We start from the raw sequence: 14,339 nt of genomic DNA, 5'->3' as shown, positions 1-14,339 counted from the left end.
AGCCCCACGTAGAGTGCATTGCAGTAGTCCAAGCGGGAGATAACCAGAGCATGCACCACTCTGGCAAGACAGTCCGCAGGCAGATAGGGTCTCAGCCAACGTACCAGATGGAGCTGGTAAACAGCTGCCCTGGACACAGATTTGACCTGTGCCTCCATGGACAGCTGTGAGTCCAAAATGACTCCCAGGCTGCGCACCTGGTCCTTCAGGGGCACAGTTACCCCATTCAGGACCAGGGAATCCTCCACACCTGCCCGCCTCCTGTCCCCCAAAAACAGTACTTCTGTCTTGTCAGGATTCAACCTCAATCTGTTAGCCGCCATCCGTCCTCCAACCGCCTCCAGACACTCACACAGGACATTCACCGCCCTCACTGGTTCTGATTTAAAAGAGAGGTAGAGCTGGGTATCATCCACATACTGATGAACACCCAGCCCAAACCTCCTGATGATCTCTCCCAGCGGCTGCATGTAAATGTTGAAACACATGGGGGAGAGGACAGAACCCTGAGGCACCCCACAAGTGAGAGCCCAGGGGTCTGAACACTCATCCCCCCCACCACTTTCTGATCACGGCCCAGGAGGAAGGAGTGGAACCACTGTATGACAGTGCCCCCAGCTCCCAGTCCCTCAAGACGTTCCAGAAAGATTTTATGGTCGATGGTATCAAACGCTGCTGAGAGATCCAGCAGAACTAGGAAACAGCTCTCACCTTTGTCCCTAGCCCGCCAGAGATCATCAACCAGTGCGACCAAGGCAGCTTCAGTCCCATGATGAGGCCTGAATCCCGACTGGAAGGGATCCAAATGGTCCGCTTCTTCCAGGCGTGCCTGGATTTGTTCAGCAACCACTCGCTCAATCACCTTGCCCAAGAATGGAAGATTTGAGACTGGGCGATAGTTGGCCATCATGGCCGCATCTAAAGATGGTTTTTTAAGAAGCGGTTTAATAACCGCCTCTTTCAGCGGGTCTGGGAAGGCTCCCTCACGGAGGGAAGCATTCACCACCCCACGAAGCCCATCGCCCAGTCCTTCCCGGCTAGCTTTTATAAGCCAGGATGGGCAAGGATCCAGGAGACAGGTGGTTGGTTTCACTCGTCCAAGCAGCCTGTCCACATCCTCGGAGGTAACAGATTGGAATTGATCCCACTCAACTTGACTAGACAAAACTCTAGCACTCTCCCGCCCCGGCCCTGCTCCCACGGTGGAGTCTACCTCTTCCCGAATCTGAGCGATTTTATCTGCTAAAAACTTTGCAAAATCATTGCAGGAGAACATGTGGCCCGTACTGGGCCCCGATGTTGCAGGTGGTTCCGCTAAATTGTGAACCACCTGAAAAAGTCTCCTGCTGCTGTTTTCTGCAGATGCAATAGAGGCGGTGAAGAAGGTCTTCTTCGCCGTCGCTATCGCCACTTGGTAGGCTCGACGTTGAGCTCTAACCTGTGTCCGGTCAGATTCGGAATGAGTTATCCACCACCGGCGCTCTAGCTGTCTCAACGATTGTTTCATTGCCCTCAGATCCATGGAAAACCACGGGGCTGTCCGGGCTCCATGCAATCGGAGAGGGCACTTCGGAGCCAAACAGTCAATAGCCCTGGTTAACTCCACATTCCAGTGGGCCACCAGGGAATCAGCTGAAAGGCCATCAACATGGGATAAAGCATCCCCTACCACTCTTTGGAAACCATTTGGATCCATTAAGTGTCGGGGGCGGACCATCCGAATTGGTCCCACCTCCCTGCAGAGGGGATGGGTCGCAGAGAAGTCCAGTTGCACCAGGAAGTGATCTGACCATGGGACTTCTTTCATTTCGCTTTTACTTAGTGTCAGATCACCAACATCCATAGAGGTAAATACCAGGTCCAAGGCATGTCCGCGGCTATGGGTTGGGCCAGACTTATTCAGGGACAGCCCCATGGAGGCCATGCTTTCCACGAAGTCCTGAGCGGCCCCTTGTAAGGTCGTGTCGGCATGGATGTTAAAATCCCCTAGGACGACCAAGCTAGGTGTCTCCAGGAGAACATCCGCCACGACCTGAAGCAGCTCGGGCAGGGAATCCTTGGTGCAGCAGGGAGGTCGGTACACCAAAAGGAATCCTGTACTGCCCCTATTGCCCAACTTCCAGAACATGCACTCGGAAAACTGGGTCTTCCCAATAGGACGCCTGGTGCAAACTAATGACTTCCTAAAAATCACTGCAAGCCCCCCTCCCCGCCCACATGACCTGGGTTGCTGTGCGTAAGAGAAACCTGGTGGACAAGCAGCGGCAAGGACAGGCCCATCTGCTTCATCCAACCAAGTCTCTGTTACACATGCCAGGTCAAGTCCTCCATCCATGATCAAGCCATGGATGGCAATGGTCTTATGAATCATTGACCTGGCATTGCACAGCAGCACCTTCAGGTCATGTGGGTATCCCTTGCTGATTCTAGTATCCATCCGGTCAGAACCAGACCCGGAGGCAGGAATAGTCCTCAGACAACGACTAAACCTGCCCCCTCTGTAATGACATGGTCTAGTCTTCCCATCTCTGTAAGGGAGGATCTGGGGCTCTGGTGAAGCTCTTAATTCAAAGAGTAGCCATCTGCCTGCATACCCAGGATGCAACACAGGTCCCATTTAGAACTCTCGCAATGTTACTTTAATAAGGTTTTAAATCAGCAAAGTTGATATGCCTCTTAGCCTTGGAGCAATACCGTGGTACCTCGGGTTAAGCACTTAATTCGTTCCGGAGGTCCGTTCTTAACCTGAAGCACCACTTTAGCTAATGGTGCCTCCTGCTGCTGCCGCGCCGCAGGAGCACAATTTCTGTTCTCAGCCTGAAGCAGAGTTCTTAACCCGAGGTACTATTTCTGGGTTAGCGGAGTCTGTAACCTGAAGCATATGTAACCCAAGGTTCCACTGTATTTGACTATCCAGTTGGAAAGGAGGACATACCGTCTTTTCTACCTTTAACACTTCTGCAGAGTAGAGGGATGTAGCAGGTGCATTTCTTGTGCTGGGTGATGGAGAACAGTTGATCCTGGCTAGATCTCCCCCAAGCAGTACAAGTCCTTGGCATTTGATCCCACCAGCTGAAAATCAATTCATTGACAGCCTTGCTGTAAAATCACACTGGAGAGAAGAGCTGAAGGGTGGGGGCAGGGGCGTAGGAAGGGTGATGGGGAACAGCTGATCCTTCCTAGATCTCCCCCATCCACTACAAGTCTGAGAGGTCCAACCGCCTCATCTTCCTTGGGATTTATTCCCATCCCTCCAGCTGAAAACCAGACACTGTATTTTCATGAGCCGCTTACTGCAGAAGGGAGACTGACCTCACGTTGGGACATCCCTTCCTCAGTCAAGACCTCAACTCTTTTTACTGTGGTGCTGTGGGTTAAACCACAGAGCCTAGGACTTGCCAATCAGAAGGTCGGCGGTTCGAATCCCCGCGACGTGGTGAGCTCCCAATGCTCGGTCCCTGCTCCTGCCAACCTAGCAGTTCAAAAGCACGTCAAAGTGGAAGTAGATAAATAGGTACCGCTCCGGCGGAAGGTAAACGGCGTTTCCGTGCACTGCTCTGGTTCGCCAGAAGCAGCTTAGTCATGCTGGCCACATGACCTGGAAGCTGTACGCCGCCTCCCTTGGCCAGTAAAGTGAGATGAGCGCCACAACCCCAGAGTCGGCCATGACTGAACCTAATGGTCAGGGGTCCCTTTACCTTTACAGAATGTACAGTGGAAATGGACCGATAATGCCGCGTTCGGCTACGTGCATTGGGGATTTGGACAACCCTCCAACTGCAGAAATAACCAACACTGTGTCGAGATGCTTGGTGCAGGTGAGGAGGGGGGGTTCACAGGTTGTAAAGATTGTGCTTAATGGGTTTAATTTGTTGGAAGCCACCCAGAATGGCTGGGGCAACCCAGTCAGATGAGTGGCATATAAATATATTACAGAGGTACCTCGATTTATGAACTTAATCCGTTCCAGAAGTCCATTCTTCAACCAAACCCGTTCTTAAACCAAGGCGTGTTTTCCCTAATGAGGTCTCCCACCACCGGTGCCCTTCCACCATTCGTATTCCGTTCTCAGACCGAGGTAAAGTTCTCAAACCAAGACACTATTTCTGGTTTTGCGGAATTTGTAAACGGAATCATTCTTAAACCGGACTGTTCTTAAACCAAGGAACCACTGTATTATTATTATTATTATTATTATTATTATTATTATTATTAGATGGGGCCCTTTGGTCAGAGGTGGGGAATTGGCTCAGACTTGTGGATGAGATGCTCACTTCACCTCACCCCTCCATGGTCCAACATTTGACAGGGTTGTACATCAGGGCTAGTAGAGGTGGACATGGCTTGGCCAACATCGCCTTGTGGGCCAAATGGCAGGTCAGATCTGGCCTGCAGTCCAAGGCTTCTCCACATCTGCCGCAGGTGGTCTTCATCCGATTCCTTCTGTCTCCTGGAACCCTCAGTGCAGGACAGCAGTATATTGTCCTCTGTGGGGTGGGGAATCTTCACCCTTTCTCCTGTCACTGGGTGAAAAGTATTCAAGCCCCCCCCCAGGCTGCCTTTCACCAAAACAGCCAGCTTGGGCTGGCAGGGGCAGCGGCGTGCAGGGCAGCCCAAGCCCAAGCTGCTGGTGACCCAAGCAGAGGAAGAACCACAGCTCCTACCTGATCTTTGCTGCAACAGCCTCACTCTGCTGTGGCGCTTCCACTTCTGGGGCACAGGGCCCTCCCAAGCATGTGTGTGGCCCCCCAAAAAACTCTAACCCACCCCCCAAGAAACAAACAAAAAAACCCATTTCCTTTAAAATGGAAAAATCTGCCTGGATGGGCATGTGTCCCCCCCAAAAGAGGACATGTCCTGGGTTTCCAAGATATATGGCAACCAGGGTTTCCCAGATGTTTTCTCTCTCCTCTAGAACAACTCACAGGCATGTTCAAAGTCCGTTTTGGGGGCCTAATTCAGCCCGCTGGTCAGTTTAATCCGGCCGCTGTGGCGGTTTGTTTCCTGGTGTAAAATCTTAAAAAAACATCAACAACTTCCATTCTAAAAAATGCTCAAGAATTTCAACCCTAAGAAAACTCAACAACATCAATCTTTAAAAAAAACTTTGGGGTAAAATCCTTAAAAAAAGGTCAATACCTTTGGTTGGCCCTTTGGTGGGCCCTCACGGCCCTTCACTTCATCAAATCTGGCCCTCTTTGAAAAAAGTTTGGACACCACTGGAGGGACACCATGAGGTTTGTATGAAACAAAGATTAAAGTTTCCTTAATGATAAGTGAAAGGTTCTTGGCTACTAGCATAGAAGCAGCGACCCTATGGAGGAAAAGTTCAGTACATGTGAACATAAGAAGATGCGGTTGGGTCATGCCAATGGCCTATCTAGTCAAATCCACAAGGACAAGGGAGTCCAACAGGGATGTCTCCTAGCACCCTTTCCGCCCAATTTTGATATAAATAATATTGTTCAAGAACTAAGATGTCTAGAATATTTTCCTGTTTCTGTTGAGGATGTCAACTCGCATTTCTTTTGTATGCCGACGGTACTGTTTTGATTTCTGCTACCTTAATTGGGATGTGGAGACTTTTGGGGAAGTTGAATGTCTTTTGCACAAAAGAGCAGTTGACAGTCAATCATTCTAAACCTAAAGTGGTGATTTTGGGGAAGAGGAGAAAACCTCACAGATACCTCTAGATATGAATGCTTCTGGTAGCACACGCGTCGGATTACGAGCTGCTCTAACCCGGAAGTAGTTGCTCCCAGATACAAACTTTGCCCCAGGGTGCGAGCGGAAATCGCGCACTGGAGGCCTGCACGCAGCGGGAGGTGCACTTTCCCTAATGGCGCCTCATGTTAAGAACAGTTTCAGGATAAGAATGGACCTCCAGAACGAATTAAGTTCCTTTTTTTTTTAATTAATATTTATTAAAGTTTTAAAGGTTACAGAAGAAAAAACAAAAAACATCATTTTAAACAAAAACAATACAACACATCACAATAAAGAAAAAACAAGAATGAGAAAAAGAGAGAAAAAAACACAAAAAAATAAAATCCATTGAAAAGGCAAAAAAAAAAAAAAAGGAATGCAGCGCATCTTCCCATAACTTATCTTTCATTAGCTTATTTCCTTGACCTCCTCACACCTCCGTTTTTTGTATTTTAGTTCAATTATCTGTTTCAGCAAATCCTTTCCATCTTTTCAAATTTTTGTCCTGTAATTTATCTTAACATAATGTATCTTTACTTTCCCTCCTTTCACCAATTAACAGTCATTTCTTCCCAAATCCTTTATAACATTTCTGCTAAAGCCACATAACATCATTCCAACATCCTTCTAACATTCATTAATTTTGCAATGTTTCTGTAAATAGTCTTTAAATTTCTTCCAATCTTCCTCCACCAACTCTTCTCCCTGGTCTCGGATTCTGCCAGTCATTTCCGCCAGTTCCATGTAGTCCATCACCTTCATCTGCCATTCTTCCCGGGTGGGTAGATCTTGTGTCTTCCAGTACTTTGCAATAAGTATTCTTGCTGCTGTTGTGGCATACATAAAGAAAGTTCTATACTTCTTTGAGACCAATTGGCCGACCATGCCCAGGAGAAAGGCCTCTGGTTTCTTCAGAAAGGTATATTTAAATACCTTTTTCATTTCATTATAGATCATCTCCCAGAAAGCCTTAATCCTTGGGCATGTCCACCAAAGGTGAAAGAATGAACCTTCAGTCTCTTTACATTTCCAACATTTATTATCGGGCAAATGGTAGATTTTTGCAAGCTTGACTGGTGTCATGTACCACCTGTATATCATTTTCATTATATTCTCTCTTAAGGCATTACATGCCGTGAACTTCATACCTGTGGTCCATAACTGTTCCCAGTCAGCCATCATAATGTTATGTCCAACATCTTGTGCCCATTTAATCATAGCTGACTTAACCGTTTCATCCTGAGTATTCCATTTCAACAGCAAGTTATACATTCTTGACAAATTCTTAATTTTAGGATCTAGCAGTTCTGTTTCCAATTTTGATTTTTCCACCTGGAAGCCAATTTTTTTGTCCAAGTTATATGCCTCCATTATCTGGTAATAATGAAGCCAATCTCGCACTCTATTTTTTAATTTTTCAAAACTCTGCAGTTTTAATCTGTCTCCCTCTTGTTCCAAAATTTCCCAATATTTCGGCCATTTGGCTTCCATATTGAGCTTTTTCTGAGCCTTTGCTTCCATTGGTGACAACCACCTTGGGGTTTTATTTTCAAGCAAGTCCTTATATCTTATCCAAACATTAAACAGTGCTTTTCTGACAATATGGTTTTTGAACGCTTTATGTGCTTTAACCTTGTCATACCACAGATATGCATGCCACCCAAATACATTGTTAAAACCTTCTAAATACAGCACTTCAGTGTTTTCAAGAAGCATCCATTCTTTCAGCCAACAAAAAGCGGCTGATTCATAATAAAGTTTTAAGTCTGGCAGGGCAAATCCACCTCTTTCTTTAGCATCAGTTAATATCTTAAATTTTATTCGAGGCTTCAAGAGTTCAGGACGGGGGGAGCTTAGTAGCTCCCACAGTTGAGGTATTTCAAAAGAAGATAGTGCCACAATTATTATATCTGGGGATATAGGAATCTCCTCCCGTCAGAACTCCTTCCTGAAATCACTGCTGTTTGTCTCCAAAACTATACCCGCCCCCTTTTTAAGAGCTGAAACAGGGCTAATAATCATAATCTTAATTTATTATTTATTATTTATACCCTGCTCATCTGGCTGGGTTTCCCCAGCCACTCTGGGCGGCTGCCAAGAAAAGATTAAAAATACATTAAAACAGTCTCCCTCAACCTCAGCCCTCCAGTTGTTTTTGGCCTACAACTCCCATGATCCCTAGCTAGCAGGCCCAGTGGTGAGGGATGTTGGGAATTGTAGTCCAAAACATCTGGAGGGCCGAGGTTGAGGAAGCCTGCATTAAAACATCAGTCATTAAAAACGTCCCTAAACAGGGCTGCCTTCAGATGTCTTCTAAATGTCAGATAGTTGTTTATTTCCTTGACATCTGATGGGAGGGCATTCCACAGGGCGGGCGCCACCACCAAGAAGGCCCTTCTCCTTACAAACCAGTGTGCATGTAGCTCTAGCCCTATACTGGATGAAACTGGCTAGCATGAGTAATACTAGGCTCCCTTTAAAAAATGCTTCCTAGAGCAATTGCAATTGCAAACCCACAAGTAGGACTCTGAGTCCTCTCTCTTCCTCTGGCTTCCAGCAGCTGTTGTGCAGAAACACTGCTTCCTCCAACTGATGTTTCTTCTTCCTCGTCTTTCTAGACTTGATGGACTGGAATGATAATCAATGCGATGCTGAGAATTACTACATCTGCAAACTCCCGCTGTAGGAATGGGCTTCGGCAATTTCAGTGCTTTGGAGAACGGGACCAAGTTGTAGGTCCTTGTCTTCCGCGTTGCCCATGTCCACCTGCCTGCCCAGCCCTCGCAGCTTTTGAGATCGCTCGTGAGCCAGACTTGCTCTTCTCTGTATCGAGACATCAATAAAGAGATTCTCCTGCACATCTGCCTCTGTCTCCTTCAAAACGTCCATGGGGATACCAAAGGACTCGTAACATTTTTGGGGTGGAGAGAAATTACATCACCACAAACAAAACACATACATATTGGCCCGAATATAAGCCGCACCCGAATATAAGCTGCACCTTTAAAATTGGAGGGGGTGGGGAGAAAAAAAAATACTTGAATATTAGCCGCTCTCTTCCTCGCTGTCCCTGGCTGCATACTGGGCATGGGGGGGGCATGCTGTGTTGCTGGCGGCCTATCCCCTTCCTCGCTCTCTCCCTTTCCAGACGGGGGCCTACGCACAGGGTGGGCGCCGTTTTGCCACGCTCCTGGCGCTGTTTACCCCGTGCTCCTGTCTTCATACAGTAAGGTCGCGAATATAAGCCGCACTTTAACTTTTCATGTTCGGAATTTGGGGGGGAAGTGAGGCTTATGTTATGATACAATACAGTGCAATAATCATTATTGTCATTGTCCCATACAGAACAACGAAATTGAAAAAATCTGCATAAGACATTCAAAAACCAACAAGCCTGCTATCCCAACTATTCCAACCTGGTTAGCCCCCTAAAAACTCTGATGCCCCATTTTTAAATACAATATACTCCCATAGAGACTACCTTACACTGTGTTTAAAACCAAAATCGCATTTGGATAGAAAGTGTTTCTCAGGCGGCTAGTCCTAGTCTTTATAACCCTGGACCTTCTTCCAGAAGGCAGAAGCTGAAAGAGATCATTTCCAGGTTGTGCACTTTCCTGCGCTATCTCTGCAGCTTTCTTATGACACCTGGAAGTGTAGATTTGATCCAAGGTGGGAAGAGTGCACCCAGTTATTCTCTCCGCAGTCTTCACAACCCTGGACAGCATTGTTTTTTGCCTGACCGTGCAGCTCCCAAACCACACACACTGACCATAAGTTAATACACTCTCAACAGTACAATGGTAAAATGCCATCAACAGGTCCTTTGAGAGATTGTTTTTCCGGAGGATTCTCAGAAAATATAACCTCTGCAGTGCTCTCTTCATCAGGTCTTCGCTGTTTTCTCCCCAGGTTAGGTCATCTCTCAACTCCATTCCCAGAAATCGAAACACCAAGACCTGTTCCACACACTTCCCCTCAATAATGAGTGGCTGAATATTCAATTTACATTTCCTAAAGTCCACAATAATCTATTTTTTCTTTAAGTTAAGGAGTAAGTTGTTTTTCCTGCACCACTCCCCCAATGGTATAACACCGGAGGCCGTGAAGGTCACCAACTTAGTTGGCTTTAAAAGGGGATGAGACAGATTCGCGGAGGAGAGGGTTAGCAGCCAGGATGGCTGTGCTCAGACTCAACAGCCAGGGGCATTAATGTTTCTGAATCCCAGCTGGTAGAAACAACAGGAGGGGAGAGGACTCTTGCGCTCAGATCCTGCTCACAGGCTTCCCACTGGGACATCTGGTTGGCCCCTCTGAGAACAGGATGCTGGGGTAGATTAAGGTTACCAGATTTTTTTCAATGAATCCGGGGACTTCAATGGATTTTGTATGGGGACTGATTTGTAAATCCGGGGACTGTCTCCGGGAAACGGGGACGTCTGGTAACCTTGGACTAGATGGGCCATTGGCCTGATCCAGCATACTCTTCTTATGTTTTTAATTTGACTATAAACAGTCCTGCTACTACTAGTGGATGCACAGAAATAATGGGAAAACCCTAAGTAATCATGGAGAAGATGCATAGAAACAAGCAGCCCTGCCCACCAAGTATAGAAACATAGAATCATAAAATTGTAGAGTTGGAAGGGACCTCAGGGGTCATCTAGTCCAACCCCCCGCAATGCAGGAATCTCAACTAGAGCATCCATGACAGATGGCCATCCAACCTCTGCTTAAAAACCTCCAAGGAAGGAGGAGAGTCCACCACCTCCAGAGGGAGACAGTTCCACTGCTGAGCAGCTCTTACTGTCAGAAAGTTCTTCCTGATGTTTATTCGGAATTTTCTTTCTTGCAATTTGAATCCGAGTCCTGCCCTCCAGAACATGAGGAAACAAGCTTGCTCCATCTTCCTTGTGACAGCCCTTCAGATTTCTCCTATGGCTCTCCTCTTCTCCAGGTTAAACATGCCCAGTTCCCTTAACGCAGTGATGGCCAAACTTGGCTCTCCAGCTGTTTTGGGACTACAATTCCCATCATCCCTGACCACTGGTCCTGTTAGCTAGGGGCGATGGGAGTTGTAGTCCCAGAACATCTGGAGGGCTGAGTTTGGCCATCACTGCCTTAACTGTTCTTCATAACCATTTCCAGGCCCCGGATCATCCTGGTCATTCTCCGGTGGACACGTTCCAGCTTGTCAACATCCTTCTTAAATTGTGGTATGTAGTGGAAATGCGGAAGACAATTGTATTTCGAGGAGTTAGGTGGCATGTCCCTTTCCCTTTAACATCCCCAGTTTGAGGTCTGCTGGATTCTTGTGTTTCACACACCTGTCGGGAGTTTATTGGGCCCTCACCACAAAACAGCAGTACTGTATATTGTCCTCTGAGGTGTGGGGAATCTTCAACCTTTCTCTTGTCACTGGGTGAAATTTATTTATGCCCCCCACCAGACCTGGGCTGTCTTTCTCCAAAACAGCCTTAGAATTCCTCCAGAACAACTCAGAGTAGTGTTTAAAGGGGGACCGTGAGGTTTGTATGAAATGAAGATAAAAGATTCCTAAAAGAAAAATGAAAAGTTCTGCGTTACTAGCATAGAAGCAGCAAGTCATAGAATTGTAGAGTTGGAAGGGACCCACTGGGTCAAGTCACTGACCAGATACTGTCTGTGGCCGCATGACTTGCGACTCACAAGTTAGAGCAGGGGTCCTCAAACTTTTAAAACAGGGGGCCGGTTCACTGTCCCCCAGACACTGTTAGGGGCCGAACTATATTTTTTTTTGGGGGGGGGAATGAACGAATTCCTATGCACAGTGCACTTATTTTATTTCTAGTGCACACAAAAAACAGGAAAAACAACACAAAATTTAAAATGGAGAACAATTTTAATAAACATAAACTTATAAGTATTTCAATGGGAAGTATGGGCCTGCTTTTGGCTAAGGAGATGGTCAATATCCGGTTCCATATTTGTCACTGCTAGTCGTAGCAAGTGTTCATCAGAGAGGATCTGTGCCAAGTACGACCAATTTGAACTTTTATACAGTGGTAACTTGGGTTACATACGCTTCAGGTTACAGACGCTTCAGGATACAGACTCCTCTAACCCAGAAATAGTACCTCAGGTTAAGAACTTTGCTTCAGGATGAGAACAGAAATCGTGCTCCGGCGGCGCAGCAGCAGCGGGAGGCCCCATTAGCTAAAGTGGTGCTTCAGGGTAAGAACAGTTTTAGGTTAAGAACGGACCTCCGGAACGAATTAAGTTCTTAACCCGAGGTACCACTGTACGCTGATTTTCAAGGTCACTGCTGAAATGGGCAAGTATGCACTTAACAGCATTCTCCAAGAACTACACAGCACTACTGAATACGAGAGAGAGAGAGAGAGGAGGGGGGAGGGATGCAGGAAGGAGCAAACTACCGCAGTTCGGCCTACAGTGAACACCAGCTTCAGTGCTGAAGGCAAAGCAGACTCTCGCTGGAGAGATCGAGCTGTCCCACTGCAACTAAACACAGCCTTTGGTTTACATGGTTACATAAACAAAGATAAGAGGCTCCGAGGGTCCTCTTCGCTGCCTCCTGCCTTGCAGCCAGTGAAGAGCACTTGGCAGGAGAGAGGTCTTCGATGAAGGACCCCCAACAGTCAGAAGCGAGAGGAACGCGGACGCCTCTCCACGGGGCTGCTGGCCTTACCTGGCCAGTATAAAGTAAGCAGCACATAAGCAGCACACAAAAGACTACCAAACCATTCTACTTCCAAATCTTATATTAACAATCCAAAAATTGAGAGAGCTAGGTACAAGATCTACTACAGAAGCCACAAAGAGAGAACTCATTCCAATTGTGTCCAAAAGGAAGATTCAGTCTTTAAAGTTCCTTTAGCCAGGCTCCTGTAGATATCAACAAAGGTAAGTTTGATCAAACGAAGTGTCAGCGATGTTACGCACAATAGTTAGACAGGGTGCCAGCGTTTGTCACCTGTTTCTAACTCTTGTGCGTAACATCACCGACACTTCGTTTGATCAAACTTATCCTCGTTGATATCTAACCCTTGAGCGCAACATCGCCGACACTACAGCTCCCATCTCCCTGCAATGGATTACGGGATAGTGGGAAGGGGAAGGGGGCATGGCCGAACCGAGCCTGCTTTCACGGTGCATTGTGGGAAACACCGCGCTGGGTTTACCTCATCGCACGGAAACTGACTGAGCGGGCGGCCTGCGAGCCAGATTTACGAGCCTGGTGGGCTGCATCCAGCCTGCAGACCGTAGTTTGAGGACCCCTGAGTTAGAGTGTGGCAATTATTAGCCAAAAGCAGTGTCTACATGGTTGCAAACCCTGAATAGGCCAAGTTTAATGAGTTAACTCCACAATCTCCAAATCTACTCAAATGCAAAATTTCAGTTTATATACAGCTCGGAGCATTTTCTTTTCACATTCATAGCCGTGTAGGACACAGCCAGGAACAGAGTACTGCAAAAGGTATTCAGGGTGACCGGCAAAGAGCTGTGGTATCATAATTTGTATACCAGTTTGAATCCTGCTCCCTATTACTCTCAACTCAGAGGCTTACGAGACTGTGTGTGCATTGTTTTTTCTTTAGAAGATGCCCAATTTTTTAAGAAGATCCATTCAAATCTTAACCCTCCCAGTTAAGTGGGCAGGTTAACCTATATACCTAATATATCTGTGGGTATACAAATTTAATAGATAATTATAATATCACAAAAAATGATCAGTTACAAATTCAGCTTAGATCAGATTAGATCAATACGCAAAATTAAGTGGGCATGGACTATAACGTCAAACTGATTTTTAAAAGTTCACAATCAAGAAGCCCACATTTACTTACTTGCTAAGAAGAAAGCAAAGCACGTCAAAACTAACATTGCAAGGGTTGGACTTGGGGTCCCTAGGGATCCCTTCTGACTCTACTTTCTCTGATCCCGGGACAGCCCCTCTTTCAACTGATCCATTTTGGTTTCCCAGTTTAGAAGGATGAGCCGGGAGGAGGTGACGAAGGGCAGTGACTTCTAATGCTTCTCCTTCCCTGTTTTTCTAGAATACATGTTCTGGGAAGACAATAGTTGCGAGGCAGAGAACTATTACATCTGTAAAATCCCGGTGTCGGGGTCTTCGGACTAGGGTTCGGCAAAATGAGTGCCTTGGAGAACGGGGATTAAGGCCCTTCCATGGAGGCCCAAGACCTTCTGTCCCAACTGCAACACCCCACCCCAATTCTGTAGCAGCTCTTACATTCATGAGAAATCAATAAAGTCTCCTCCACGCCTGCCTCTGTCTCCTTGTGTCTGTTCGTGGCGCTGCTTGCCAGGGATGCCAGAGGGGTCCGTCAGCTGCAGAGGCAGACACAGCCCACATCAATTTCTTTGAGCATATCTGGAAGGGAAGCGAATCCATGAGAACATGGGAATGGCCTGCTGGATCAGGGCCACGGCCCCCTCTGGTCCAGTGTCCTGTTCTCACAGTGAGTGGCCAGTGTCAGGAGCTCGTCCTACACTTGAGTAGGACCCTGACAGAGACACATGCCCGACTGGCATGTTCTCTCCCTCCTGGTCGATCGTTCGGGAGCTTCAAAAGCTTTCTTCACTTCCGAACATCACAGTGACCGATGCCAACA

At 47.0% G+C, this 14,339-nt stretch overlaps 1 long non-coding RNA gene across 1 annotated transcript; it reads left to right on the top strand.

Annotated features, from left to right (window-relative positions):
- The first annotated feature begins 12,877 nt into the window (after positions 1-12,877).
- LOC310743377 lies at positions 12,878-13,992 on the top strand. The gene is made up of 2 exons (XR_014538985.1): positions 12,878-13,183; positions 13,764-13,992. It is a non-coding gene; the product is annotated as an uncharacterized lncRNA (long non-coding RNA).
- The last annotated feature ends 347 nt before the right edge of the window (positions 13,993-14,339 follow it).

The sequence above is a fragment of the Podarcis filfolensis genome, assembly GCF_964270895.1.
Source record: "Podarcis filfolensis genome assembly, chromosome: 10".
NCBI classification, from domain to species: Eukaryota; Metazoa; Chordata; class Lepidosauria; order Squamata; family Lacertidae; genus Podarcis; species Podarcis filfolensis.
This window is presented reverse-complemented; position numbering and strand designations above follow the sequence as displayed.